General features: G+C 39.1%; 31 non-coding genes across 31 annotated transcripts; all 31 read left to right on the top strand.

Moving 5' to 3' along the window:
* Positions 1-6,133: 6,133 nt before the first annotated feature.
* Positions 6,134-6,209, top strand: TRNAA-CGC (transfer RNA alanine (anticodon CGC)). The gene has a single exon. It is a non-coding gene; the product is annotated as a tRNA-Ala (tRNA).
* A 141-nt stretch (positions 6,210-6,350) lies between these two features.
* Positions 6,351-6,423, top strand: TRNAT-CGU (transfer RNA threonine (anticodon CGU)). The gene has a single exon. It is a non-coding gene; the product is annotated as a tRNA-Thr (tRNA).
* A 141-nt stretch (positions 6,424-6,564) lies between these two features.
* TRNAT-CGU (transfer RNA threonine (anticodon CGU)) lies at positions 6,565-6,637 on the top strand. The gene has a single exon. It is a non-coding gene; the product is annotated as a tRNA-Thr (tRNA).
* Positions 6,638-6,778: 141 nt separating this feature from the next.
* Positions 6,779-6,851, top strand: TRNAT-CGU (transfer RNA threonine (anticodon CGU)). Its single transcript has one exon. It is a non-coding gene; the product is annotated as a tRNA-Thr (tRNA).
* A 141-nt stretch (positions 6,852-6,992) lies between these two features.
* TRNAT-CGU (transfer RNA threonine (anticodon CGU)) lies at positions 6,993-7,065 on the top strand. The gene has a single exon. It is a non-coding gene; the product is annotated as a tRNA-Thr (tRNA).
* Positions 7,066-7,205: 140 nt separating this feature from the next.
* On the top strand, positions 7,206-7,278 carry TRNAT-CGU (transfer RNA threonine (anticodon CGU)). Its single transcript has one exon. It is a non-coding gene; the product is annotated as a tRNA-Thr (tRNA).
* Positions 7,279-7,419: 141 nt separating this feature from the next.
* Positions 7,420-7,492, top strand: TRNAT-CGU (transfer RNA threonine (anticodon CGU)). The gene has a single exon. It is a non-coding gene; the product is annotated as a tRNA-Thr (tRNA).
* Positions 7,493-7,633: 141 nt separating this feature from the next.
* TRNAT-CGU (transfer RNA threonine (anticodon CGU)) lies at positions 7,634-7,706 on the top strand. Its single transcript has one exon. It is a non-coding gene; the product is annotated as a tRNA-Thr (tRNA).
* A 140-nt stretch (positions 7,707-7,846) lies between these two features.
* TRNAT-CGU (transfer RNA threonine (anticodon CGU)) lies at positions 7,847-7,919 on the top strand. Its single transcript has one exon. It is a non-coding gene; the product is annotated as a tRNA-Thr (tRNA).
* Positions 7,920-8,060: 141 nt separating this feature from the next.
* On the top strand, positions 8,061-8,133 carry TRNAT-CGU (transfer RNA threonine (anticodon CGU)). Its single transcript has one exon. It is a non-coding gene; the product is annotated as a tRNA-Thr (tRNA).
* Positions 8,134-8,274: 141 nt separating this feature from the next.
* On the top strand, positions 8,275-8,347 carry TRNAT-CGU (transfer RNA threonine (anticodon CGU)). The gene has a single exon. It is a non-coding gene; the product is annotated as a tRNA-Thr (tRNA).
* Positions 8,348-8,488: 141 nt separating this feature from the next.
* On the top strand, positions 8,489-8,561 carry TRNAT-CGU (transfer RNA threonine (anticodon CGU)). The gene has a single exon. It is a non-coding gene; the product is annotated as a tRNA-Thr (tRNA).
* A 142-nt stretch (positions 8,562-8,703) lies between these two features.
* Positions 8,704-8,776, top strand: TRNAT-CGU (transfer RNA threonine (anticodon CGU)). The gene has a single exon. It is a non-coding gene; the product is annotated as a tRNA-Thr (tRNA).
* Positions 8,777-8,917: 141 nt separating this feature from the next.
* On the top strand, positions 8,918-8,990 carry TRNAT-CGU (transfer RNA threonine (anticodon CGU)). The gene has a single exon. It is a non-coding gene; the product is annotated as a tRNA-Thr (tRNA).
* A 141-nt stretch (positions 8,991-9,131) lies between these two features.
* TRNAT-CGU (transfer RNA threonine (anticodon CGU)) lies at positions 9,132-9,204 on the top strand. The gene has a single exon. It is a non-coding gene; the product is annotated as a tRNA-Thr (tRNA).
* Positions 9,205-9,345: 141 nt separating this feature from the next.
* On the top strand, positions 9,346-9,418 carry TRNAT-CGU (transfer RNA threonine (anticodon CGU)). Its single transcript has one exon. It is a non-coding gene; the product is annotated as a tRNA-Thr (tRNA).
* Positions 9,419-9,559: 141 nt separating this feature from the next.
* On the top strand, positions 9,560-9,632 carry TRNAT-CGU (transfer RNA threonine (anticodon CGU)). The gene has a single exon. It is a non-coding gene; the product is annotated as a tRNA-Thr (tRNA).
* A 141-nt stretch (positions 9,633-9,773) lies between these two features.
* On the top strand, positions 9,774-9,846 carry TRNAT-CGU (transfer RNA threonine (anticodon CGU)). Its single transcript has one exon. It is a non-coding gene; the product is annotated as a tRNA-Thr (tRNA).
* Positions 9,847-9,986: 140 nt separating this feature from the next.
* TRNAT-CGU (transfer RNA threonine (anticodon CGU)) lies at positions 9,987-10,059 on the top strand. Its single transcript has one exon. It is a non-coding gene; the product is annotated as a tRNA-Thr (tRNA).
* A 141-nt stretch (positions 10,060-10,200) lies between these two features.
* Positions 10,201-10,273, top strand: TRNAT-CGU (transfer RNA threonine (anticodon CGU)). Its single transcript has one exon. It is a non-coding gene; the product is annotated as a tRNA-Thr (tRNA).
* Positions 10,274-10,414: 141 nt separating this feature from the next.
* On the top strand, positions 10,415-10,487 carry TRNAT-CGU (transfer RNA threonine (anticodon CGU)). Its single transcript has one exon. It is a non-coding gene; the product is annotated as a tRNA-Thr (tRNA).
* Positions 10,488-10,627: 140 nt separating this feature from the next.
* Positions 10,628-10,700, top strand: TRNAT-CGU (transfer RNA threonine (anticodon CGU)). Its single transcript has one exon. It is a non-coding gene; the product is annotated as a tRNA-Thr (tRNA).
* Positions 10,701-10,841: 141 nt separating this feature from the next.
* On the top strand, positions 10,842-10,914 carry TRNAT-CGU (transfer RNA threonine (anticodon CGU)). The gene has a single exon. It is a non-coding gene; the product is annotated as a tRNA-Thr (tRNA).
* A 141-nt stretch (positions 10,915-11,055) lies between these two features.
* Positions 11,056-11,128, top strand: TRNAT-CGU (transfer RNA threonine (anticodon CGU)). The gene has a single exon. It is a non-coding gene; the product is annotated as a tRNA-Thr (tRNA).
* Positions 11,129-11,269: 141 nt separating this feature from the next.
* TRNAT-CGU (transfer RNA threonine (anticodon CGU)) lies at positions 11,270-11,342 on the top strand. Its single transcript has one exon. It is a non-coding gene; the product is annotated as a tRNA-Thr (tRNA).
* A 142-nt stretch (positions 11,343-11,484) lies between these two features.
* TRNAT-CGU (transfer RNA threonine (anticodon CGU)) lies at positions 11,485-11,557 on the top strand. The gene has a single exon. It is a non-coding gene; the product is annotated as a tRNA-Thr (tRNA).
* A 141-nt stretch (positions 11,558-11,698) lies between these two features.
* TRNAT-CGU (transfer RNA threonine (anticodon CGU)) lies at positions 11,699-11,771 on the top strand. The gene has a single exon. It is a non-coding gene; the product is annotated as a tRNA-Thr (tRNA).
* Positions 11,772-11,912: 141 nt separating this feature from the next.
* Positions 11,913-11,985, top strand: TRNAT-CGU (transfer RNA threonine (anticodon CGU)). The gene has a single exon. It is a non-coding gene; the product is annotated as a tRNA-Thr (tRNA).
* A 142-nt stretch (positions 11,986-12,127) lies between these two features.
* Positions 12,128-12,200, top strand: TRNAT-CGU (transfer RNA threonine (anticodon CGU)). Its single transcript has one exon. It is a non-coding gene; the product is annotated as a tRNA-Thr (tRNA).
* A 141-nt stretch (positions 12,201-12,341) lies between these two features.
* Positions 12,342-12,414, top strand: TRNAT-CGU (transfer RNA threonine (anticodon CGU)). The gene has a single exon. It is a non-coding gene; the product is annotated as a tRNA-Thr (tRNA).
* A 141-nt stretch (positions 12,415-12,555) lies between these two features.
* Positions 12,556-12,628, top strand: TRNAT-CGU (transfer RNA threonine (anticodon CGU)). The gene has a single exon. It is a non-coding gene; the product is annotated as a tRNA-Thr (tRNA).
* Positions 12,629-25,812: the final 13,184 nt, after the last annotated feature.

The raw sequence follows: 25,812 nt of genomic DNA, 5'->3' as shown, positions 1-25,812 counted from the left end.
GAAGCTTTGACGTCACTGAAGAAGTCCATTTCACCTGTAGCCATTGGCGTATTAGCAGGCCGAGACGCATGCGATACCTTTATCTTTTCTTTTAGTATATGCGATGACTGTAGGTGAAATCAACTTCTTCAGTGACGTCACGAGCTTCGCGCGGAGACTTTCTGCTATAGCTGGTGGTTATAATAACCGGTTATTATGTATAATAACCGAATTTATCACATTTACCGTCATAGCATATAAATATAACAGATGTAACATATATGTTTCGGCAGTGACGCCATCGTACAAAAAATTTTATCATCTTTCCGACCAACGTATTTTTCCTTGTTTTTTATTAAAATACATTTATTACATATTATATACTTTCCTTCATAGAGAAGATTAACATTTTCATTTTATTTGTGGCGTCTCATTAAAGGGCAAAGATTCAAGATCAAATTAATAGTTAGCGGAAACCATTTCTTTTCCATCGCTCGTTATATTACTTTTTTGTATTTTTCCACGTGTAATGCATTTAAGAGATCAATCAGTCTAACATATCTTCAAGCTCCTGAGATATTCTGAAAATAAAGATTAAAGAAACACCTAAATTATAGGAATAAATATAATTCCTAAGAGATTCCAACAAGAAACATATGATTAAATGTCCTCTATATTCAAGCAGCGTATTTTCTTACTTCGCTTGGTAGTATCTTTTATACGATGGCGTTTCTTGAAGATAATCTTGTAATAGTTTTCTTTTTCTAAGTTATCATCTTGTTATTATCTTCAGACTTGCTCATCGATGAGCAAGTATATTTTCCAATATGGCGTTATTACATTTATGTTTGTCGCCAATTTGTTAATTGAATTGTACAAACCCTCGACTTTGAAGTTCGTCTAATAAGAGGATTATTATGTTCCGTGCAATGGTAATTCTGTTAAAACATGAAATGAAGTAGAATATTTTATAGTTGTCAGATTAATTGAATTGACTTGAATCTTCTGGAATTACTTTGAACTATATTCCACTTCGACTAAAAATTTTCGAGCTTTTTCTTTGTTTTTTACCTGTTTAATGTAAGCCTGTATCTTGTGCGTCCAGATATAGAAACGCAGCAATTCTAGAATATGATGTATCAAGTACGTCAATATAATACTATTAGTTAACTGATAAACATTTCTCTGGAGATTGGCAACTTTTTCACAACAATTTTTCAGGGAAACAGAAACTTTTTGTATATTATGCCGAGGTGAACTGGGAAAGAAAAGTCACCTGGTCTCCTCCGGGACTCGGACGCTGGCCACCTTGCAAACCGGGCAGGCATGCTACCATCTACACCATTTGAGACACGCCCTGCTTTCCTTATTTCATGCAATGTGGCGTGAAGCGCTGAAGTACAGGCATTAGTAGCCAATCTTAACTTCAGCAAATACTCCCCCCCCCCAGGTGGGACGGTAGATAGACAGCTTTTTTTTTAGCCCAATATATCAAGGAGTGTAGAAAATTAGAAATAGCTAACTAGAAGCTTTCTCTGAGGAATTTCTAATGAATTGGTACATGCAGGAACGTATTGTGTATGTGTGTATGTGCGTGGTCCTAACGTATTTATGTTGGCAGATTTATGTTTGTTTCGTGTCATACTGGTGCTGCCATCTCTCTTCCATATTTTTGAGTGAAATTTCGAAATCCTGAATTTCCATTCCAGTATCGTGTTAAAGGTATGTACAATTAATGACAAAACATATTGGTTTTTTTACATGTTTGTAGAACAGCATTTAAAACTTTAATTGAATGTCTATGAAATTGTCCACTAGTTACACGTATTACCTATAGATGTCACTGAAACAGTCCGTTACAGGCAGGCACTTTCCACTTCTTCCTGAAATTGACTTGCCGAGCTTATCACAATCTTTGCCCCTAGAGGGCGCTAATGAAAGTGAAAATTTAAATAAGTCTTAACATGCTTCATGCAACAGTAATGTGATATCTATAGATACTGTACATAATCTGGTAATCCAATTTCATAGATATATATTATAGTTCAGCTACATAATCTATCTAAGAACTAGATTATTTTTATTCCATGTTAAAAAATTTCAAATAAGAGATTTCCAAAAAAATTTCCAATTTCAAAAAAAGTAATAAGTCAATCAAAAAAAATTTGACTCTTTTCTGAGAAAAATTTGTTTCTACTTCCCTCAAAGAATGTTTCTAGCATGTCAACCCCTATCAGAGATATAGGTGGATACGGGGGGCGAATTGGCAACCGTCCCCATCCGTTTTCCGAAAAAAATTTCATTATTAGCATAGGCGGCAAGTGGAGGTGGAAAATCCACCCGTTCGAAGAGCCTGTATCCGCTTATGATCAGAGACAATCATATCTCGGCGGAGATTGAAAAATATTCTGCTATATTTTTTTCAAATGCGTCCACTGGGGATGTCCCATTGGCATCGATCATTTATTTTATTCAAGGGGTTTTGAAATTGTGACATTGTTGTATATTTATTTCCACCGATGTGGCAAGACTTTCCTTCCCTTATAGCGCACTTGCCTGAATTGCAAGAGGAGCGGGGTTCGACACCTGGAGGAGACCTGTACTTTTTTCCTCCTAATGCATCTCGGCCTAATATTCAGAAAAACAAAGTATTTTTCCTTGATGTGCTGAGGCTGAGAAAAACTATCTCACTCTGACAAGATCACGTTTTATTTTTAGCGTTTCCAGTCATACTTTTCGATAATGTTCATTCTGGGTGTTCCCTATTTCAAAATTTCTACGTGAAGTTTTGAACCACCGATGAATATATAGTTCCTTATCCTTCCCAGAAATACTTTCCCTTTCGATAGGAGAGTATATATAGGAATTTCCATGGATTTGTGTATATTTTAGATCGTCATCCCCCTGAAAATGTTTACACTCGTGGTTATACTATATTTGAAAATTTCTCGTTTCCCTGGGGAATTCTGAATTTCCCTTCAGCAAGTCTGAAGAAATTTTTGTTTGTTTGATCTTCCCGAAATGTTTGGGACACACCTGATTCCAGAACTTGATTCTCGGAAAAGGAAAATAGCGTTTTTTGTTTTTTTGTTGTTTGTTTTTTGAGTCGTCGTAAAACACCGACAAAAAGTCTATGAAATTTTTTTGACCCGACTCGGGCAAAATTGTATATGGTTTACGATGGGAATTCCAGGGAAACTTATTCGAAAAAGTCGGTGGCTGCTATACGTCGGTGGGAAAAAAATCACATAGTGTGTGTGTGTGTGTGTGTGTGTGTGTGTGTGTGCGCGCGCGCGCGCGTGTGTGTGATGTCACACACAATAGCGGCTCGACACATCTTCTATTTAAATTTTTGGTTTTATTTTCTGATTTTTATGATAAGAATATGTTTGGGCGACTAGAAGCAACTGTTTCAGCGCCGTGCATTTGGACAAGTGTCGTTTAGACGCGGAACATTTGGATAAGTGGCGTTTAGAGGCATACATTTGTCCCAGTGTCGCTTGGACGCTGAACATATGAATCAGAGCCCGTTTGGATGCCACCGTTTCAACGCGAGCAGTCTGATTGGAGGAGAGGAGGACCATACAAGCCAATCTTGGAAGACGATTGCGTATATATGTCAGATACCACACCACACCTGAATCACATTTTGATTAAATCAAACAAAAATCCAAGCATTTTTTAGTAAATCAGTACAATCAAATGTGATAGCAGAAGTGCCGGCCAAAATTGGCAAATCTAGTGTCCAAATGGCAGCGTCCAAACGTCCTGTTCCGTGGCATTAGTGACCAGCTCACTTGAGATATAATTTTTAGATGCCGCATAGATGACGCATGAATATATATTTTGATTTTTTGTTCTGTTGTTGTTTTTTTTTTTGTCATATTTCTGACAGGTTTGATTGTACTGTGGTTTTTTTTTTTCGATTTCATTGGATCTATGCGACTACTGAGTTGGGTTGTCATCTATCTTTCACAAAAAGAAACTAAAAAGAAATCTTTTCGTTTGCGCAGAGGAAGAAGTTTCTCTCCGACTACTTGCGCAGCCATAGTGTTAACTAGGAAAAGAATGGAAAACTTGCTAGACAATCTGCCTATAAGGACGTACTATTGCGCCTGTGGAATAAAGTCAAACAAGCTCTCTCTCTGCTTTCTTTCTGCACTTCTCAGCACCGTAAGGCTTTGTTGTAACCCTACGAAGTTGTTGTTCTTTTTACCTTCCTTTTATTTCTATGCAATTATTACTGACTTTTTCCCCGACATATGATGTAACCTTCTATTATATACGTATAAGAGCAAAGGAAAACTGGTTAGGTGAGGGTGAAAAGAGAAATCTAATTTGTATATATAACTACACTCTCTTTTCTCTATCTCTTATCTGCACTTATGTATTATATTGTGTTCTTTCCCATTTGTTTTTTTCCCCTTCAACTTCTTTATCTTTCTCTAGCGTGCGGTCAGGTTAGGACGTGGTTACATATTTTTCAACCATTCATTAAATAGAGATCACCCGAATTTCTCGCCAGTAACTTGTAAGCGAAGCGGTTAAAGTATCACTTTCACAGACGAAAGATTCATCGGTCTTTATTTTTTTTTTCCTATTGAATAGCTGAATTATTTTCCGGATCTAATGAAATGCGTTTTTTGGTTCTGATGATGCGTAAGTCTAAAGTGCATGGGCTGAGCAACTTTAAAAACTATTTAATATAGATTGTGTTGATCATTCCCTTTAGGGATGTTAGCGCGAATGCAGAGAATTTTGTGCACAGGATACAATTCCTATCCGAGGATGATGTTAAAAACCTTTGTATGCAATTTCTAGTCTACCAGAACGGTGGTTACATTGAACATGAACTCTAACATCCTATATAATAAGGTAGGTTTCTGTGTAATTCATTTTTCTTTCCATTTTGAGTCTTTAAGAACTGTAAAGTGCTACATTTTTTTCCTTTCGGCAAAATTTTGGGACGGCAAACTATTGCAATACAGTCAAACCTCGTTAATGAGTCACTTTTGGGAGAGCAAAAATATGACTTAGTAAGCGGAGTGACTCGTTAAACGGAGTAAGCCATAGCTGTGCCAATTCCTGTCTGAGGACAATTGGGACTTCCAAAAAGTGACCCGGTAAGCGGAGTGACGTGTTAACCGGGTGAAGCACTAACGAGGTTTGACTGTATACGTATTATAATTTCTGTGCCCTTACGAGAAAGAAAATTCCGTGCCAATCCGAGCAACAAAATTCCGTGCCAATCCGAGCAACAAATGGTTTAATGTTGTGGCAGTTTAATTAGTGCAATCTGCATGTAAAATACATACCCCTTTAGCTAGTGGGTGTATTTTATCAGTGAAAATATAACATTATTGACCGCAGTCCGACTAATTCACTATATATACCGAACTAGACCAAACATGAACGATAGGCCAATTTAAACTTTATCATGACTCGGCAAACATGAGAAATAGTAAAAAAAAACTGTACGCCAGCAGTGGTTTCTCTTCTGCAATAATGGCTTTCTCAAAGAGAAAGTATGCTGCATACAAATAGTATGTTACAAATGTATATATATATTTCACTTTATTCATTCATTGTACAGAAAGTCATCAAAATAACTCTATTTCTACTAACATAGTATATTTTCAAAGGCTGTATTAACTGATGCATAAAAGCAAAACATATCAAGTGGCAATCTCTCCATTTTACCAATTAACTTTTCTGTGATTTTATACACATTATTCATAAAACACGTGTTTCTATCATTATCGACGTGTCCTTAATTCGTCGACGTTAGTTCGACTGTCTATTTATATTGCCAATATTTTTTCAAGATAGTACGTGAAAGTTTGTGAATTTCTCTCCAGGTAGCGTTTTAAATAGTGTCATCATGGCCCTCTCTACCCATATATTACTATACCACTAGATTACTACCATCACTGTGTTCATAATTTCAGAAGTTAATCAGTTTATATGTGAAATTACCGATGTGTTTTATACTTCTCTAAATATTTATCTTTGTAATCTATTGGTCGTAGGTTCAAATCTCACAGTTATGGCCGTCTTGAAAGCACTGATAGTCTATATTTACCCAGGCCGGGATAATCACTTCATAACTCTGATCACAGAATGTACTTTGGATTTAGCTCAGCCTTGCGATATCACCACAATCATAACTCAGTGGTTAGAGCACTGGTCTCGCAAACCAGGGGTCGTGAGTTCGAATCTCACTGGTGGCAATGTTTGCGACTGTTCTGTTTTGAAATGAATGGTATGGTTTATGTTTTTCTATTCCGGAGTAATCACTTTACTAGTGATCAGCTTTTTGCAACTTCCTTAGACAATCTACTTCGGATTTAGCTCAGCGTTGCAGTACCGCCGCCATCATAGCTCAGAGGTTAGAGCACTGGTCTCGTAAACAAGGGGTCGTGAGTTCGAATCTCACTGGTGGCAATGTCTGCGACTTTTCTGTTTTTAAATAGATGGTACGGTTTATGTTTTTCTATTCCGGAGTAATCACTTTACCACCCATCAGCTTTTTGCAACTTCCTTAGAGAATCTGCTTCGGATTTAGCTCAGCGTTGCAGTAGCGCCGCCATCATAGCTCAGAGGTTAGAGCACTGGTCTCGTAAACCAGGGGTCGTGAGTTCGAATCTCGCTGGTGGCAGAGTTTACGACTGTTCTGTTTTGAAATGAATGGTACGGTTTATGTTTTTCTATTCCGGAGTAATCACTTTACCACCCATCAGCTTTTTGCAACTTCCTTACAGAATCTGCTTCGGATTTAGCTCAGCGTTGCTGTACCGCCGCCATCATAGCTCAGAGGTTAGAGCACTGGTCTCGTAAACCAGCGGACGTGAGTTCGAATCTCGCTGGTGGCAGAGTTTGCGACTGTTCTGTTTTGAAATGAATGGTATGGTTTATGTTTTTCTATTCCGGAGTAATCACTTTACTAGTGATCAGCTTTTTGCAACTTCCTTAGAGAATCTACTTCGGATTTAGCTCAGCATTGCAGTACCGCCGCCATCATAGCTCAGAGGTTAGAGCACTGGTCTCGTAAACCAGGGGTCGTGAGTTCGAATCTCACTGGTGGCAATGTCTGCGACTATTCTGTTTTTAAATAGATGGTACGGTTTACGTTTTCTATTCCGGACTAATCACTTTACCACCCATCATCTTTTTGCAACTTCCTTAGAGAATCTACTTCGGATTTAGCTCAGCGTTGCAGTACCGCCGCCATCATAGCTCAGAGGTTAGAGCACTGGTCTCGTAAACCAGGGGTCGTGAGTTCGAATCTCGCTGGTGGCAGAGTTTACGACTGTTCTGTTTTGAAATGAATGGTACGGTTTATGTTTTTCTATTCCGGAGTAATCACTTTACCACCCATCAGCTTTTTGCAACTTCCTTACAGAATCTGCTTCGGATTTAGCTCAGCGTTGCTGTACCGCCGCCATCATAGCTCAGAGGTTAGAGCACTGGTCTCGTAAACCAGCGGTCGTGAGTTCGAATCTCACTGGTGGCAATGTTTGCGACTGTTTTGTTTTGAAATAAATGGTACAGTTTATGTTTTTCTATTCCGGTGTAATCACTTTACTAGTGATCAGCTTTTTGCAACTTCGTTAGAGAATCTACTTCGGATTTAGCTCAGCATTGCAGTACCGCCGCCATCATAGCTCAGAGGTTAGAGCACTGGTCTCGTAAACCAGGGGTCGTGAGTTCGAATCTCACTGGTGGCAATGTCTGCGACTATTCTGTTTTTAAATAGATGGTACGGTTTACGTTTTCTATTCCGGACTAATCACTTTACCACCCATCATCTTTTTGCAACTTCCTTAGAGAATCTACTTCGGATTTAGCTCAGCGTTGCAGTACCGCCGCCATCATAGCTCAGAGGTTAGAGCACTGGTCTCGTAAACCAGGGGTCGTGAGTTCGAATCTCACTGGTGGCAGAGTTTACGACTGTTCTGTTTTGAAATGAATGGTACGGTTTATGTTTTTCTATTCCGGAGTAATCACTTTACCACCCATCAGCTTTTTGCAACTTCCTTACAGAATCTGCTTCGGATTTAGCTCAGCATTGCAGTACCGCCGCCATCATAGCTCAGAGGTTAGAGCACTGGTCTCGTAAACCAGGGGTCGTGAGTTCGAATCTCGCTGGTGGCAGAGTTTGCGTCTGTTCTGTTTTGAAATGAATGGTACGGTTTATGTTTTTCTATTCCGGAGTAATCACTTTACTAGTGATCAGCTTTTTGCAACTTCCTTAGAGAATCTACTTCGGATTTAGCTCAGCATTGCCGTACCGCCGCCATCATAGCTCAGAGGTTAGAGCACTGGTCTCGTAAACCAGGGGTCGTGAGTTCGAATCTCACTGGTGGCAATGTCTGCGACTATTCTGTTTTTAAATAGATGGTACGGTTTACGTTTTTCCATTCCGGAGTAATCACTTTACCACCCATCAGCTTTTTGCAACTTCCTTAGAGAATCTGCTTCGGATTTAGCTCAGCGTAGCTCTACCGCCGTCATCATAGCTCAGAGGTTAGAGCACTGGTCTCGTAAACCAGGGGTCGTGAGTTCGAATTTCGCTGGTGGCAGAGTTTGCGACTGTTCTGTTTTTGAAATGAATGGTATGGTTTTTGTTTGTCTATTCCGGAGTAATCACTTTACTAGTGATCAGGTTTTTGCAACTTCCTTAGAGAATCTACTTCGGATTTAGCTCAGCATTGCGGTACCGCCGCCATCATAGCTCAGAGGTTAGAGCACTGGTCTCGTAAACCAGGGGTCGTGAGTTCGAATCTCACTGGTGGCAATGTTTGCGACTGTTTTGTTTTGAAGTAAATGGTACAGTTTATGTTTTTCTATTCCGGAGTAATCACTTTACTAGTGATCAGCTTTTTGCAACTTCCTTAGAGAATCTACTTCGGATTTAGCTCAGCATTGCCGTACCGCCGCCATCATAGCTCAGAGGTTAGAGCACTGGTCTCGTAAACCAGGGGTCGTGAGTTCGAATCTCACTGGTGGCAATGTCTGCGACTATTCTGTTTTTAAATAGATGGTACGGTTTACGTTTTTCCATTCCGGAGTAATCACTTTACCACCCATCAGCTTTTTGCAACTTCCTTAGAGAATCTGCTTCGGATTTAGCTCAGCGTAGCTGTACCGCCGCCATCATAGCTCAGAGGTTAGAGCACTGGTCTCGTAAACAAGGGGTCGTGAGTTCGAATCTCACTGGTGGCAATGTCTGCGACTTTTCTGTTTTTAAATAGATGGTACGGTTTATGTTTTTCTATTCCGGAGTAATCACTTTACCACCCATCAGCTTTTTGCAACTTCCTTAGAGAATCTGCTTCGGATTTAGCTCAGCGTTGCAGTAGCGCCGCCATCATAGCTCAGAGGTTAGAGCACTGGTCTCGTAAACCAGGGGTCGTGAGTTCGAATCTCGCTGGTGGCAGAGTTTACGACTGTTCTGTTTTGAAATGAATGGTACGGTTTATGTTTTTCTATTCCGGAGTAATCACTTTACCACCCATCAGCTTTTTGCAACTTCCTTACAGAATCTGCTTCGGATTTAGCTCAGCGTTGCTGTACCGCCGCCATCATAGCTCAGAGGTTAGAGCACTGGTCTCGTAAACCAGCGGACGTGAGTTCGAATCTCGCTGGTGGCAGAGTTTGCGACTGTTCTGTTTTGAAATGAATGGTATGGTTTATGTTTTTCTATTCCGGAGTAATCACTTTACTAGTGATCAGCTTTTTGCAACTTCCTTAGAGAATCTACTTCGGATTTAGCTCAGCATTGCAGTACCGCCGCCATCATAGCTCAGAGGTTAGAGCACTGGTCTCGTAAACCAGGGGTCGTGAGTTCGAATCTCACTGGTGGCAATGTCTGCGACTATTCTGTTTTTAAATAGATGGTACGGTTTACGTTTTCTATTCCGGACTAATCACTTTACCACCCATCATCTTTTTGCAACTTCCTTAGAGAATCTACTTCGGATTTAGCTCAGCGTTGCAGTACCGCCGCCATCATAGCTCAGAGGTTAGAGCACTGGTCTCGTAAACCAGGGGTCGTGAGTTCGAATCTCGCTGGTGGCAGAGTTTACGACTGTTCTGTTTTGAAATGAATGGTACGGTTTATGTTTTTCTATTCCGGAGTAATCACTTTACCACCCATCAGCTTTTTGCAACTTCCTTACAGAATCTGCTTCGGATTTAGCTCAGCGTTGCTGTACCGCCGCTATCATAGCTCAGAGGTTAGAGCACTGGTCTCGTAAACCAGCGGTCGTGAGTTCGAATCTCACTGGTGGCAATGTTTGCGACTGTTTTGTTTTGAAATAAATGGTACAGTTTATGTTTTTCTATTCCGGTGTAATCACTTTACTAGTGATCAGCTTTTTGCAACTTCGTTAGAGAATCTACTTCGGATTTAGCTCAGCATTGCAGTACCGCCGCCATCATAGCTCAGAGGTTAGAGCACTGGTCTCGTAAACCAGGGGTCGTGAGTTCGAATCTCACTGGTGGCAATGTCTGCGAATATTCTGTTTTTAAATAGATGGTACGGTTTACGTTTTCTATTCCGGACTAATCACTTTACCACCCATCATCTTTTTGCAACTTCCTTAGAGAATCTACTTCGGATTTAGCTCAGCGTTGCAGTACCGCCGCCATCATAGCTCAGAGGTTAGAGCACTGGTCTCGTAAACCAGGGGTCGTGAGTTCGAATCTCACTGGTGGCAGAGTTTACGACTGTTCTGTTTTGAAATGAATGGTACGGTTTATGTTTTTCTATTCCGGAGTAATCACTTTACCACCCATCAGCTTTTTGCAACTTCCTTACAGAATCTGCTTCGGATTTAGCTCAGCATTGCAGTACCGCCGCCATCATAGCTCAGAGGTTAGAGCACTGGTCTCGTAAACCAGGGGTCGTGAGTTCGAATCTCGCTGGTGGCAGAGTTTGCGTCTGTTCTGTTTTGAAATGAATGGTACGGTTTATGTTTTTCTATTCCGGAGTAATCACTTTACTAGTGATCAGCTTTTTGCAACTTCCTTAGAGAATCTACTTCGGATTTAGCTCAGCATTGCCGTACCGCCGCCATCATAGCTCAGAGGTTAGAGCACTGGTCTCGTAAACCAGGGGTCGTGAGTTCGAATCTCACTGGTGGCAATGTCTGCGACTATTCTGTTTTTAAATAGATGGTACGGTTTACGTTTTTCCATTCCGGAGTAATCACTTTACCACCCATCAGCTTTTTGCAACTTCCTTAGAGAATCTGCTTCGGATTTAGCTCAGCGTAGCTCTACCGCCGTCATCATAGCTCAGAGGTTAGAGCACTGGTCTCGTAAACCAGGGGTCGTGAGTTCGAATCTCGCTGGTGGCAGAGTTTGCGACTGTTCTGTTTTTGAAATGAATGGTATGGTTTTTGTTTGTCTATTCCGGAGTAATCACTTTACTAGTGATCAGGTTTTTGCAACTTCCTTAGAGAATCTACTTCGGATTTAGCTCAGCATTGCGGTACCGCCGCCATCATAGCTCAGAGGTTAGAGCACTGGTCTCGTAAACCAGGGGTCGTGAGTTCGAATCTCACTGGTGGCAATGTTTGCGACTGTTTTGTTTTGAAGTAAATGGTACAGTTTATGTTTTTCTATTCCGGAGTAATCACTTTACTAGTGATCAGCTTTTTGCAACTTCCTTAGAGAATCTACTTCGGATTTAGCTCAGCATTGCCGTACCGCCGCCATCATAGCTCAGAGGTTAGAGCACTGGTCTCGTAAACCAGGGGTCGTGAGTTCGAATCTCACTGGTGGCAATGTCTGCGACTATTCTGTTTTTAAATAGATGGTACGGTTTACGTTTTTCCATTCCGGAGTAATCACTTTACCACCCATCAGCTTTTTGCAACTTCCTTAGAGAATCTGCTTCGGATTTAGCTCAGCGTAGCTGTACCGCCGCCATCATAGCTCAGAGGTTAGAGCACTGGTCTCGTAAACCAGGGGTCGTGAGTTCGAATCTCGCTCGTGGCAGAGTTTGCGACTGTTCTGTTTTTGAAATGAATGGTACGGTTTATGTTTTTCTATTCCGGAGTAATCACTTTACCAGTGATCAGCTTTTTGCAACTTCCTTAGAGAATCTACTTCGGATTTAGCTCAGCATTGCAGTACCGCCGCCATCATATCTCAGAGGTTAGAGCACTGGTCTCGTAAACCAGGGGTCGTGAGTTCGAATCTCACTGGTGGCAATGTCTGCGACTATTCTGTTTTTAAATAGATGGTACGGTTTACGTTTTTCTATTCCGGAGTAATCACTTTACCACCCATCAGCTTTTTGCAACTTCCTTAGAGAATCTGCTTCGGATTTAGCTCAGCGTAGATGTACCGCCGCCATCATAGCTCAGAGGTTAGAGCACTGGTCTCGTAAACCAGGGGTCGTGAGTTCGAATCTCGCTGGTGGCAGAGTTTGCGACTGTTCCGTTTTGAAATAAATGGTACGGTTTATGTTTTTCTATTCCGGAGTAATCACTTTACCAGTGATCAGCTTTTTACAACTTCCTTAGAGAATCTACTTTGGATTTAGCTCAGCTTTTCGCAAGCGCCGCCATCATAGCTTAGAGGTTAGAGTGCTGGTCTCGTAAACCAGCGGTCGTGAGTTCGAATCTCGGTGGTGGCACTGACTGCGGCTGTTTTGTTTTGAAAGAAATGGCGCGGTTTATGTTTCTCTATTCCGGAGTAAAAAATTCGCATGTAAAAAAAATATTTTTGTTGTTCCAGAGAGAGGTATGGAAAATTTCACGGTATTCAAAAAAGGAAAAAAAGTCTGAAGTAAACTTCTGCTCACAAAAAATATTTGGAATGTGGTTAATGATAGTCCTTCATCACCTTTGAAGCCATTTGAGTAAAAAACAATGAATTATCATGTCACGCAAAGTTTAAATAAATTTACAGTTTAAACCATAGGTTACTGATGGGGGTGCCTTTTCACCCTCGCCCCAAGGATCAACGGGCTTTTAATGGAGGAGTGTTTCAATTTTATAATTATTAGAAAAAAATCAAAACTAAGTTGGAGTTGAAAAAATATAATATAAATTACTTGAAAAGAAAAAATTTAGTTCAATTAACAAACAAGATCACCGTTGCAACGTTGGTAGACAGCAGTAGTAATATTGTTATTATTTGACAAAAATTTTTCTTATGGTGACAAATTTTAAATGTTTTTATTCAATGAGTCAGTGCATGGTGTTTGTTTTAGTGGATAGGACTTTAATATTTGTCACCGGATATTATAAGTTTTAAATTTTGCAAATTTTTAAGAAATATTTTTTTACTTTAGGAGTGCACACCCTTCGAAGGGCACAGTCCGAAGTTCAAAAATGGCATCACAAAAAGCTTTTATCCAATTGCAAATCAAATGAAAAAATTCCCACGTCAATCGGTTAATTTGTTTTTTTCAAAATAGATGGAAGAAGTAATGAATTAACTGTAAATGGATAAATGAAAAATACTTTGAACGCAATTTTCTCAGATTTAAATTTGTTAAATTCATCCGTAAGATTAAAAAAAAAATTCTGAAATTTTGAAGAATTGTTTTATCGGCGTGTGTTAATAAAATGGACAAAATGACCTTGGACTTTGATATATGGCCATTCGTTAGAAATTTATGGATTTTTAAAGTTTCAAAAAATATGTTTCAAAAATCTAAATTCAACATTTTTTAAACGCTTCCCATGAGTTACATATGAGGTTCATTTTGCGCATTTTAACGCATGTCGAATAAAAATTTCTACAAAATTTCAAAATTTTTAGGGCAGTAGGTTTTTTTTTTTAATCTTACGGGATGAGCTCGAAAACTGCAATCTGAGAAAGTGAAGTTCAAAATGTTTTTTTTTTGTATACATTTACACTATAATTCATTAATTTTTTCTTTTATTATGAAAGAACAAATTAACCGATTCGCACGAAATTTTTAATATTTCATTTTTGCAATTGAATGAAATATTTTTTGAAGCATTTTTTGAATATTCGACTTCAGTAGTCGTGACACCCTTTAAATGAATTTCAAGACAGTAGAGGAACCTTTGAAACATTTTTTTGTGTTTGCAAGTTTTCTCTAAGACAGAATAAGCTTTGGACGATACGAATAGAGCCAACCGATTTATAGTAATCATTTTGCATCACAAAGAACAGTAATGGTTTATATTATCATCTACTTTTAGAAACACGATATATTAAAAAAATTATTCTGATAACAACCAGCCACGAAAAATTCAAAACCTTCATTATTATTATTTTTTTCATTAAGCGTTCATTATGATAGTATATCGCCCCGTGTTTCCCTGATTTTAATTTCACGAGACGAAACTCATTTGAGGAACTAGAAATGAATTTCGTGCACTTGAAATTAAAAAACAACTCAAAAAGACGTGCAATAATAATAATACTTATAGGCCTTAGAAATGAATTCAGCAACAATTCTAAGTTCTAAAAGTTCTTATTAAACAGATTTCCCAGGCGAATTCGTTTGAGATATTAATGTGAAAATATAGTTGACGGTTTCCTCGACGAAGTACAAACCTAATCTAATTCCGCTTTTAGCAGAGGTCTGCAATGAACATGGCAATACATATGCGGAAGAGAAATCGTCCTGACAGCAATGAGCGAGTGATATATACGTATATCATAGTATTCTAGAATCTTCTCCGTTCCTTAAGCGTGAAATTTAAACTCGACTCGGCGTATCTTTATTCGTAGAATCAGCAATGAATAGGATGCGAGTTATTTTCGATCATCAGAACTCTTCGATCAATTCCTTCAAGTAGAGAGAAAGAATTACATTCGATTGCTTTCTAATTAATAAGCTTTGATTATTAGTAAATATGAAACTTATTTTATCGAAAAAATATTTTACAGCGAGTATATTCTATTTCGAAAATCATTTCAGAAATCTAATTATCATTTACGTATAATATATAATTCTGATTATAATTTTAATTGCATTCAGTACTAGATGTAAACATTCGTTATCGATTGCAAAAGTTTTCAAATTTTACATGGTTCTGATCTATTTGAATGGTTATTTGGTGGTTTTTAAAATAGTTTCGATTTATTTTTTCAAGTGAAGTTTTAATTTGATTTTTGAATGAAATTCGAATATGGTTTTTTAATGAAATTTTGATTTGGTTTTTAAAATAAAATTTGAATTTTTTTTATTCAAAAGAAATGTATAATAGATTCCCAAATGGTATGTTGTGAGATCGGCCAGTGGGGGAGAGACGTGAGGAATTTCAGGGATAAAACTATATTAAACGAGGAATAGGGCTATGACTTTTTTGAAGTGAATAATGGTGGATTTTAAGGAGTTGCTGAGAGATTGATTTAGGTTGACTTCAGCCGCTGTGTTGGTCGAATAGTCATGACGACGGACTCGCATCGCGATGTCCCGAGTTCGAACCCTACTGTCACCACAGTAGTTGTCGGCCAAATTCGGTTTTTGTGGTTCCCAACTTCAAGGCACAAATGCGAACCGATCTCCCCGTTAAAAAGCCTCACCACAGAGAGCAACGGGCTTACAAACGGTACAAATACTCAATCATTACATTTCACTTCGAAAATGTAGATGGCAGCACGGAAAAATCGGACATAACACAAGAGACGCACTCAGACTGTTAGGTACTTACACTTCCGCACAACTCACTAGGTAGCAAATCGCCCATCGCAATACATCTGAACTGTGCTCGGTTTGAAAGAAAGAAAGGGGGTGACGTGAGAGATATTTAGAATTCCCAAGTTGGTCGTCATTGAAAAGGTTTGATATCCTCTGGTGGAATTTAGTGCAATATTTCTAAACTTTATTGAAGAGAGTTGAAGATGACTTGATCTTACTTATTACTTTCACTAGCTACTGGATCAGTTGAGAGATGCAATCATTGTTCATAACATTCGTTAAATATTGATTCTTTCTTAAATTCTACGTAATTGGTTTGTATTTCAACTGCACATTGAAAAATTTACCAATTTATAAGAACAGAATCAGTGAATTAGTGGATTCGAAACAATAGAATTTGACTTGTGTATAAAATAAAATTGTTTGTGTGCGTGGTACGTATTGAAGCGTATATATACATTAGCTCGCCGATCTTGTAACGTACGACCCCCTAGCAGTGGTTCTAATCCGTTGTAAACTTCCTTTACGTTCCTTTACTTTTCTTTGTGTTCGTCGAAAAAACCGATTTTCGGTGGTCGAATTCACACAGCTCAAGAATCGTTCACAGCACCGTATTAAATTACAAAACAACCGATTGCGAATGCTTACATTACATGATCCGCACGCTAATTTATACGCGCCTTATAACTATTTATAAACGCCTCATAACTGTTTCGTGTGTTCTTGCTTTCCTTTTTTTTCCCTTTCAACGACCGTGTTTTTGATGGTGCTTCCATGTGGCTCCCGTATTTTGATATCCCTGACTACAACTAAATGTGTTGAAGTGCCTGTTATGTGTTCAGTGTTGTCATCTATGTTCAAATTCAGTGAGAATTCGGTTTAGTGAAGTTGACAATTAATTGAGGTTTCTATCAACTGCAACGAATCATACAAATGTTCTTCTTTTGGAGTTCTGTTAACCCCTAAAAGCAGCATTTCGGAGCAGTTATACTTGCGATGCACATTAAATGTTGTTGAAAATGTCTATTAACTCTGTAGCAACTCTTTCAAATTATTTCCTTCAGGAAAGACCATGAAAATAATATTACAGAAAACCTTTGGATAAAGCAACTGCTGTATAATATATTTCGTTATTTTCATTGTCCATGATATTTATAACAGTAAAACCCATCTTTTTTTCTATATCTTGCTTCATATAGACAGTAAAATAGTGCCTATTCAAATGAAACGTTTAAAAGCATTTTCCTCTCAATTTTTTACATATCCTATGAATATCTCTCAAAATAACGTATCAAAACCGTTTACTTCCACAATTTTCATTTACTCCCTTCGGAAAATTTATTCACTTAATAAATAAATATTGGATTTATTCTTCAAGAACATAAGAATTGGTTTGGAACGAGAACACCGCATAATCGTTGTTCATTTCAAACACAGGCATGCGTACAGCTGGGTCAAAAGGAAATCTCAACGGGTTTTGTGGAATTTTTCCACGACAACAATCTTAAAAGCTTGGTAATGGTATTTCTCGGAATGAACGCTTCTGTTTGGTTACCAGGCAGAGAGAGGACGAGACCAAAGTATCCCAAGAGATCGAGAGTGCATTTAACCTTTAATTATTCGTATTTGCATCCTATTGATTCTCAATTTCGGTGCATGTGCTACCGCTTGGTCCACTGTGAACATCGCTAACTCTAGAAATTACCAAAACGGGGGTGCAATAGTGACAGATCACGTGAAATTTGTGTATACATTGTGTTTCTATAATTATATCAAACTGTGCGCCGCGGCGTCCTTGTGCGTCTCCAACCTTTGTCAATGGGCACCTTGGAGCGGTGTGATCCTGACAAAGGTTTCCCGAAAATATTCTTTGTTAAACAGCTCTGGGGAGCCGGCGGAGCTCGCGGATAAGCATTGAATAGAGTAAAAGGACACCGTGAGTTGGAAAAATTTTGAGAACCCCTGAGAATATTATATATTATATGACACCTTTAGAAATCGCAAAAAAATGATTGACTATTTCCGAATAATTCCCGAACCACTTGACAAAAGAGAGCGCTGAGCACACATACTTCCATCAAGATTTGAATTTCAGTTAGTCCAGCTTCACATACGTGCTTACCTAGCAAACGATTAGTGCAGTAATCAATCATTGTTTATTCCAGTTTAATTAACTAATCCCAGTACAAAAAATGCTTGGATCCCTACATCTGGTAAGGGCTGCCCTGCCTGTACGCCACTGACGTGGAATAACATCGAAAATGAAGTTGGCAACAACTTCGTAAAGTTCCCTTCTATTTGTGTGATGTTTACACATTTAGTTTCGCCTACTCCGGAACAAGGGATCGCAGCAATTGCGGAGCGTGCCGAGGAAAATTCTCTACAGCAGGGCCAAACGGGACAAATTCCCAGTGCACCAAATTTTACAACAACAAAAAAAGTGTCACTATATACGTATATAAAATCATTGAATTTTATAGTGGTGGAAGCCGCTGTGGTGGTCGAGTGGTCATAGTGACGGACTCGCATCGCGGTGACCCAGGTTCGAGCCCCCCAGTGGTGGTCGGCTGAAGTTGGTTGTCTGTGGTTCCCAACTTCGAGGCGCCAATGCGAGTCGATTTCCCCGTTAAAAAGTCTCGCCACAGAGAGCAACAGGCGTACAAATATACAGTCAGTACACATCACTCACTTCACTTCTGAGATATAGATGGCAGCACTGAAAAATCATACACAACACCAGATACTCACTCAGACTGTTAGGTACACACACTTACAATTCCGGCACAACTCGCTAGGTAGTAAATTGCCTATGGCTATAGACCTGACTAGTGCTCGGTATAAAAAAAAAAAAAGTGGTGGAAGCGACATAACTATGTTTCCCCCCCCCCGCAAATATTTTCGTACCAGGCCCCGCGTGTGGTGGGGAGGGGGCAGCGGACCGTACGGAAATTTAGATTTTTCATTTTATGCCACACTATTTTTCACTCTCGGAACTCAAAACAAAACCTCACCAACAAAAGCTTACTTGAATTTCTATTTTTAGCCAAAATCAATTGAGACTGTTTTCATAACTCATAAATTATACTATAATAATTATGATATTGTAACTATTATAAATAGTACCATATGAAAATATCCATTTCACTATCCCACATAATTATTAAAAAAGTTGAACGTTTTTTTCGTGAATGCACTTTTTACCATATATTTTAATCCACTGCGATTTGCTTTATTTCATGTCATTGGCGATTTTTAAGTGATTTCTCTCTCTCTCAGTGAAAAATTACGGCTTTGCTTGCGTTCAACAACTTTTTTTGGCGATAATCGGTGATGTCCCGTATTTTCCCTTGGGCATTCCCGATTTCCGGTTATTTTATTGATGAAATGTGGTCAACTAATGAAAAATATAATACTGTGTCGTGTGTTGATACTTTTCCACCGGACACTTTTCGTGAATCGGATGGAGCCCCACAGTGGGCCGGAATTTGTACACCCCTGCTATACAGCAGTGGTTCTCGACGTTTGGAGGCCGACGGCCCCGTTAATTTGACTTTGTGAATGGAAGGCCCTTTCATGCACACGACTGATGGAAAATAAATGGGAATAAATGAGCCGGTGAATTACTCACGGTCCGGTTCGACTGATGTGAGGGGCCCGGAAGTTGATAAACACTGCTTTACAGTATTGCCTATTTAAAATTGAATTATTGCATTAGAACAGCCTATCCCAAAATACATTCAGTCGTGGACTCCTCCTCAGGAAATCTGGGTGACTGCCATGGACGCCCCTCTCCATTTATAGCAGTAGAAAATACTGCCATCTTTCAGCGAGAATGTTCTCGAACAATTGAGGACACCTAGCACTAGTAAATGTGTTGCGATAGCAATGCCATCTGCTGAACTACAAACGAACTGAAACACGTTTCCTACGCCTATCGACAGATGTCACTACAAGTACACAATTTTTGTCAGATCATAACAATATTACTACTGCAGCCTACCAACGTTGCAGCAGTGCTTTTGCACGTTAACTTAATTAAAACTCTTCTTTTTTAAAAAAAACAATTTATTGACATTATTTCTTCAATTTTGCATTATTATTTTTATAATTCTACTACTGGACCGTGGGTCCCAGGGTCCAGACAACCCCCCCCCCCAATTGAAAACCGCTGCATTAGAACATTGAAAAGTCACTCAAAACATGGATAATACACATGCTGCTCCTGCAAGTAAGCAATGAACGAAAGCTCGTGCATGAAATACAGCTGTTATTTTCCGATAAAATGTTGAAAGTATCTATTTCTTTTGTACCTGTGCCTCAGTTCTCAAACGCCTAAGCAGGGAATCAAAAATCATTTTACATTCTATCAATACCGGTTGTTGTAATGATCAAAAACCAGTGTCATAAGTGCATTCACATCAAAAGAGCCCAAAATATAATTCAAAGGGGGCAAATACAAAAGTTAATTCCTCTCTTTGAGGATCAAATCAAAGCTATTATACAATACGAATTCATCTTCAGCATCAAATGCGTAATTAATAACTAATTATGTGATAATTAAAGGCCCTATATTTATATTCGTATATCTGCTGCGGGGGAACTCTCCTATTATATTCCTTTATATTAATACGTATTATTAGATTTTTTTTGAATTGGGATGAGAATACGAAAACAATCTCTCTACTTGAAAGCCCGATAAATTCATAAAGTATAACAATTTTTCGAAAAAATTCTCCATTATCTCTCATTATCTCATTACAGAATTCGTATGAAAGAGAGATCGGATGACAATAATTCTCCCGTCTTCAAACTGAATTCATCTCGCATGAATACGAACTATCGGGGCTGTAATTTGATATTCCGTGATCTGCAAGTATTATCATAAATTCTATAACATTCATTCACCCTGGTAAAATGAATACAACACCAGGAACAAAGAATGTTATCTGAAATCAATAATATTTAAATTTCATCAATGGAAAGTAATTAATTTTAATATTTTCTACTATAATTGCATTTGTCTTTCTTTTATGATTATTAGATGTATTTCATTTCAAGAAATGTAATTATGAAAGCAAAAAAATTGAAGAAGAAAAATAAACGTAATTTGAGCATTAATGGTGTGGTAAGGGCTTGGAATCAATTACATTTGGGATAATGGTTTTCAAAAATAATTATTAGAGAGAGAAAGAGACGCCTCTGGAAATGATATGCACAATGATAAGTTCTTATTACGATTATTTAGGTTTCAGTTCAAGTAGAATAGCCTTTCGTAGAGCTGTAGTTCTAGGTCTAATAACCGACGTCTGAATATGCGTGATGCGATAATATTAGTCATTACAAATGAATGTTACAGTCGGACCCGCTTAATCGGATAAAATATTTCAAGCATAGATACATTGTTAAAGTTTCTCGTTCAATATGATATTTCTACGCCTTTACCCGCCTAATCGGATAGGCGTCAATAGTTAATACAGATCAACCACTACACACATAATGTTTTAATTGAATGAAAACATTTGGAATTAATAGAAATATGTTACCAAGTTCTTAAAAAAAAAAGATTTTAAAAAAATTTAATAATAGATACTCACCTCCAAGTATTAAAGCTGTCTTCAATACGTACATTTAATAATTTTATTTTTCATCTCTTTTGAGCCAATAAAGGGCGCTAAATTTCTTAATTAGAAGTAAAAATCTTACGTTTGTTATAATTGTAACTAAATATAATTTCCATTTCATTTTTTATGTCTGATATATTCGAGCAGCTCTATTAACATTGATCCTTTAACATCCATCAGTTTTCAATATACAAAGTATACTAACGTTGTAAAATAGCGATTGAATTGTTGTCTGCATAATCGGATATCCCGCTTAATCGGATAATGTGTGATGGAATCGTTGATATCTGACTAAGCGGGGGGCCGACTGTATTTCAATTGAAAGAAACCGATGGAATTTTCTAGAATGTTATTTTCCTAACCCGCAACACACCTCAAAGATACTTCCTGTACGTTAGAGCTCAGTTGAATTTTAGAAGAAAAAAAAGAATTTGTTGTCACCATCAAGAATTGAAAACTGGTCCTCGCAATCCGTCCTTACTAACCAATACAACACAGACACAACGGTTTTTTACTTTACATCACGCACAGCAGCGTGATGCACTGAGCTTAGACAATATGGCCTACCACTGACGTAGAAGAACGCTACTGTCTCTACTCCCCGAATCATACTACTGTGCTCGTTGTAAGGAAATACATAGCAGAGTGTCTCTGTGTTATAGTGGTTTGTACACGGACCAGAATCGATTCCCAGTAGAGACGACAAACTTTTTCCATAGTTCGTCTCAGCCTTAATATCCAGAAAGCATCTTTCTTTGATGTGCGAGGAATGTTCCAAATTTGAATTTCGCGTAGAGATAACCGAATAGGGAATACCCATAATACTTCGAAATAGAAGGATCCGCATTTTCAAACTAATACTACGATTTCACCACGCACCAATCATATTGCTATACGCAATTTACTGCAGTGCCGTCTTAACGCATGGGCCCCACCCAGGCACTGTTCGGGAACCCCAAGAGAAGAGGGACCTCACAAAAATTAGATTTGGTTGAGATTTTCTAGAATTGACCCGGTAGGGACTCAAAATAACCACTTGGCCCGGGGGCCCATGATGCTCTTAAGACGTCCCTGATTTACTGCCGTTAACGAATTCGGTTGGACATGAAGGCGCAATCTAACTGTAGTTGCCTCAAGCTCGTTAGGCAAAATATCTTGTTATTTATATATTCTTCTCCCTGTTCAAATCTGGGACCTAGTGGCAATCTTAAGGGTGGCTGACGAGCATCTTACCATCGCCACGCCATTCGGATGCTTAAACTACTACTACTACTACTACCACCACTACCACCACTGCTACCTCCACTACTACTACTGCTACTGCTGCTGCTACTACTACTACTACTACTGATACTTAACCGCATATGCACCCCGTAAACATTCCTCTGGGGAAATACTGACGAATCGTTACAACCGGAACACGTGTTCTGAGTGTATTCTGTGGCCTTCCATCAGTCTTAAATATTTTCAAAAGTGACATTTTCAGACTACCGTAGCGCATAATGGAAAGATCAAAAGTATGGATGCACATGCGCAGCTTGCCGGAGAATAACTTATGAGCAGTAGAAAGATGTGCCTATTCATAGTTCAGTATGAAGCAATATCACAATGAGAAGTGTGCTGGAAAATTGTTCGAGGAATGGGAAGTGCGTACCGTCTTACTTGGGCGATTGAGAAGTGAGTGATAAATATCCACAGCTTTTATGGTGATGACGTTAGGTCCCGTCAAATAGTCAAGCAATATTGTGCAATGTTCGTTTAGGGAAGCAATGCGGATATCCAACAGGCAGTTGTGAATTTTTTCAAGTCGCAGGGCACGGTTCTAGCCACTGTGGTGATCGAATGGTCATAATGACGAACTCGCATCGCGAGGACCCAGGTTCGAACCCCACCGTCACCACAGTGGGAGTCGGCTGAAGCTGGTGGCTCCCAACTTCGAGACGCGAATGTAAGCCTATCTCCTCGTTAAAATGTCTCGCCAGAAAGAGTAACAGGTCTATGCAAATCATGGCCCACGTCTCCTGAGACGAACCAGCTTATATCCCCTAGGGGGACAGAGCGGGAGCCATGGTTGGTCTGGAGGCCTATGCAAATCAAGTACGGACCGCGACTGATAGCTCAAGAATTCCTAGTTGTAAGTGGGTTCGCACGACCCATCTCGGAAGCCACCGCGGATGAAGTTTGGGTCAAGACCCATAGCTCAAGAATCCCTATCTTTAAGGGAATTTGTGCGAACCATCTCTGAAGGCTATACGAATCAAGTTTGGGTCGTGATCAGTATCTCACGAATTTCTTGAGCCTTAGTTATAAGTGGGTTCGAACGACCCATCTTTGAAGCCACCGCGGTTCAAGTACGAGTCGTGACCGGATAGAGCTAAAGAATCCTCCCTGTCTGTAAGTGAATTTGTACGACCCATCGCTGTAGCCTATGCGATTTTTAAAAAAAAAAGAAAACTAAATCCTCGCTCTCAAGTATCACACGGGGGAAAAAAAAATAACAGTTTGCAATTACGATTTGCGTCTCCATTCTAAAAACATAATTGAAATGCGGATCGAGTTTGAATGCAAACGCCCAACAAGTGTTCAAGACGAGATTGAATTTCCATTATTGAGTGGAATGTTTAGAAATGAGACGTTTGTTCGAGTACTGTCTAGAAAAATTTCACGAGCACCGACAACATTTCACTCCATCTATGACGGGGGTTCTTAACCTACGGGTCACGACCCAAATTTGGGTCACAGAGGCTTCCGAGATTGGGTCGTTAAAATTCACTCACAATCAGGGATGGTTTTTGGTTTCGACCCAAACTTGATTCGCATAGGCTTTTTTTTTTTTTTTTTACTGTTTGTAGGTCTGTTGCTCTCTGTGGTGAGACTTTTTAACGGGGAGATCGGCTCGCATTTGCGCCTCGAAGTTGGGAACCACAGAATTCACAGTACGCACTTCATCGTATAGGCTTTTTTTTTTTTTTTTTTTTTTTAACCGAGCACAACTCTGGTCTATCGCTATAGGCAATTTTCTACCTAGTGAGTTGTGCCCGAAGGGTAAGTGTGTGTACCTAACAGTCTGAGTGCGTATCTAGTGTTGTGTATGATTTTTCAGTGCTGCCGTCTATATCTCAGAAGTGAAGTGAGTGGTGTGTAGTGACTGAATATTTGTACTGTTTGTAGGTCTGTTGCTCTCTGTGGCGAGACTTTTTAACGGGGAGACATCACTCACTTCACTTCTGAGATATAGATGGCAGCACTGAAAAATCATACACAACACTATATACGCACTCAGACTGTTAGGTACACACACTTACCCTTCGGGCACAACTCACTAGGTAGAAAATTGCCTATAGCGATAGACCAGAGTTATGCTCGGTTAAAAAAAAAAAAAGCAAAAAAGCCTATGCGAATCAAGTTTGGGTCGAAACCAAAAACCATCCCTGATTGTGAGTGAATTTTATCGACCCAATCTCGGAAGCCTCTGTGACCCAAATTTGGGTCGTGACCCATAAGTTAAGAACCCCCGTCATAGATGGAGTGAAATGTTGTCGGTGCTCATGAAATTTTTCTAGACAGTACTCGAACAAACGTCTCATTTCTAAACATTCCACTCAATAATGGAAATTCAATCTCGTCTTGAACATTCGTTGGGCGTTTGTATTCAAACTCGATCCGCATTTCAATTATGTTTTTAGAATCGAGACGCAAATCGTAATTGCAAACTGTTATTTTTTTTTCCCCCGTGTGATACTTGAGAGCGAGGATTTAGTTTTCTTTTTTAACGGAATATTTCAATCGTTATGATTCTTTTCACGCTACTTTTTCTGAGTGTACTTCATAAGACAGTGCACGCCGCTTAATGTGATCACAGCAGGACTCGGGGAGGGGGGTTGATAACAATAAAACAGACTGATAACTATATCCGAAAAGATCACGTTATTAGGTAGGGTGAACACGTGTCGCGTTTGGTCGAACGGAACTTCGATGAAACTAGTTTATAAAAATGCTTTTTTTGCCTTGTTTTATTGTTTGTTTTTTCATTAAAAAAATGGTTTTTTTTTCCTTTCTTCTAAAATAGAATTTCATCTTTTCTCTTCATTCATAAAATTGTGAGGAGTTAGAATGGAACTCTGTTTCCCAACGTGAGGCCCACTGCCCACAAGGGGGCAATTTGAATTTTTCTATGAAGACTTTGAACCTTCCGAACACTCCATTCGTTTTTTTATATCAGTTCAAATTTTTGAACAATATTTTTCGACTTTCAATGGAAGAAATTTGACTGAGGGTTCTTAATGCTTTTTGTGTTCCACGGAAAATTTGTGGCAGTTGATGAAGTCCCCGGACCTCCCCCCCCCCCCCTCCCTGCCAATAATATGAAGAAAAATGAAGGTCACGAACTCCTTTAAAAAATAATATTCTGTATATAACAATGTAGAAACAATGTGTTAATTTTTTTTTTCATCCAAGTTCACAGACCCTACGAAGTCTTTCCGAGGAATCCTGATTAAGAGAGAGAGATCGAGAGAACCCAGGGCCGGGGCCCTAAGCACTCAAGTAATTTTGGTGCCCCGTCCATTTTAC

The sequence above is a fragment of the Pholcus phalangioides genome, unplaced genomic scaffold (assembly GCF_987345545.1).
Source record: "Pholcus phalangioides strain wild (caught in Gottingen) unplaced genomic scaffold, Ppha-v1.0 ptg000015l_1, whole genome shotgun sequence".
Taxonomy (NCBI): domain Eukaryota; kingdom Metazoa; phylum Arthropoda; class Arachnida; order Araneae; family Pholcidae; genus Pholcus; species Pholcus phalangioides.
Note: the sequence above shows the minus strand (reverse complement) of the source record. Positions and strands in the feature narration are given on the sequence as shown.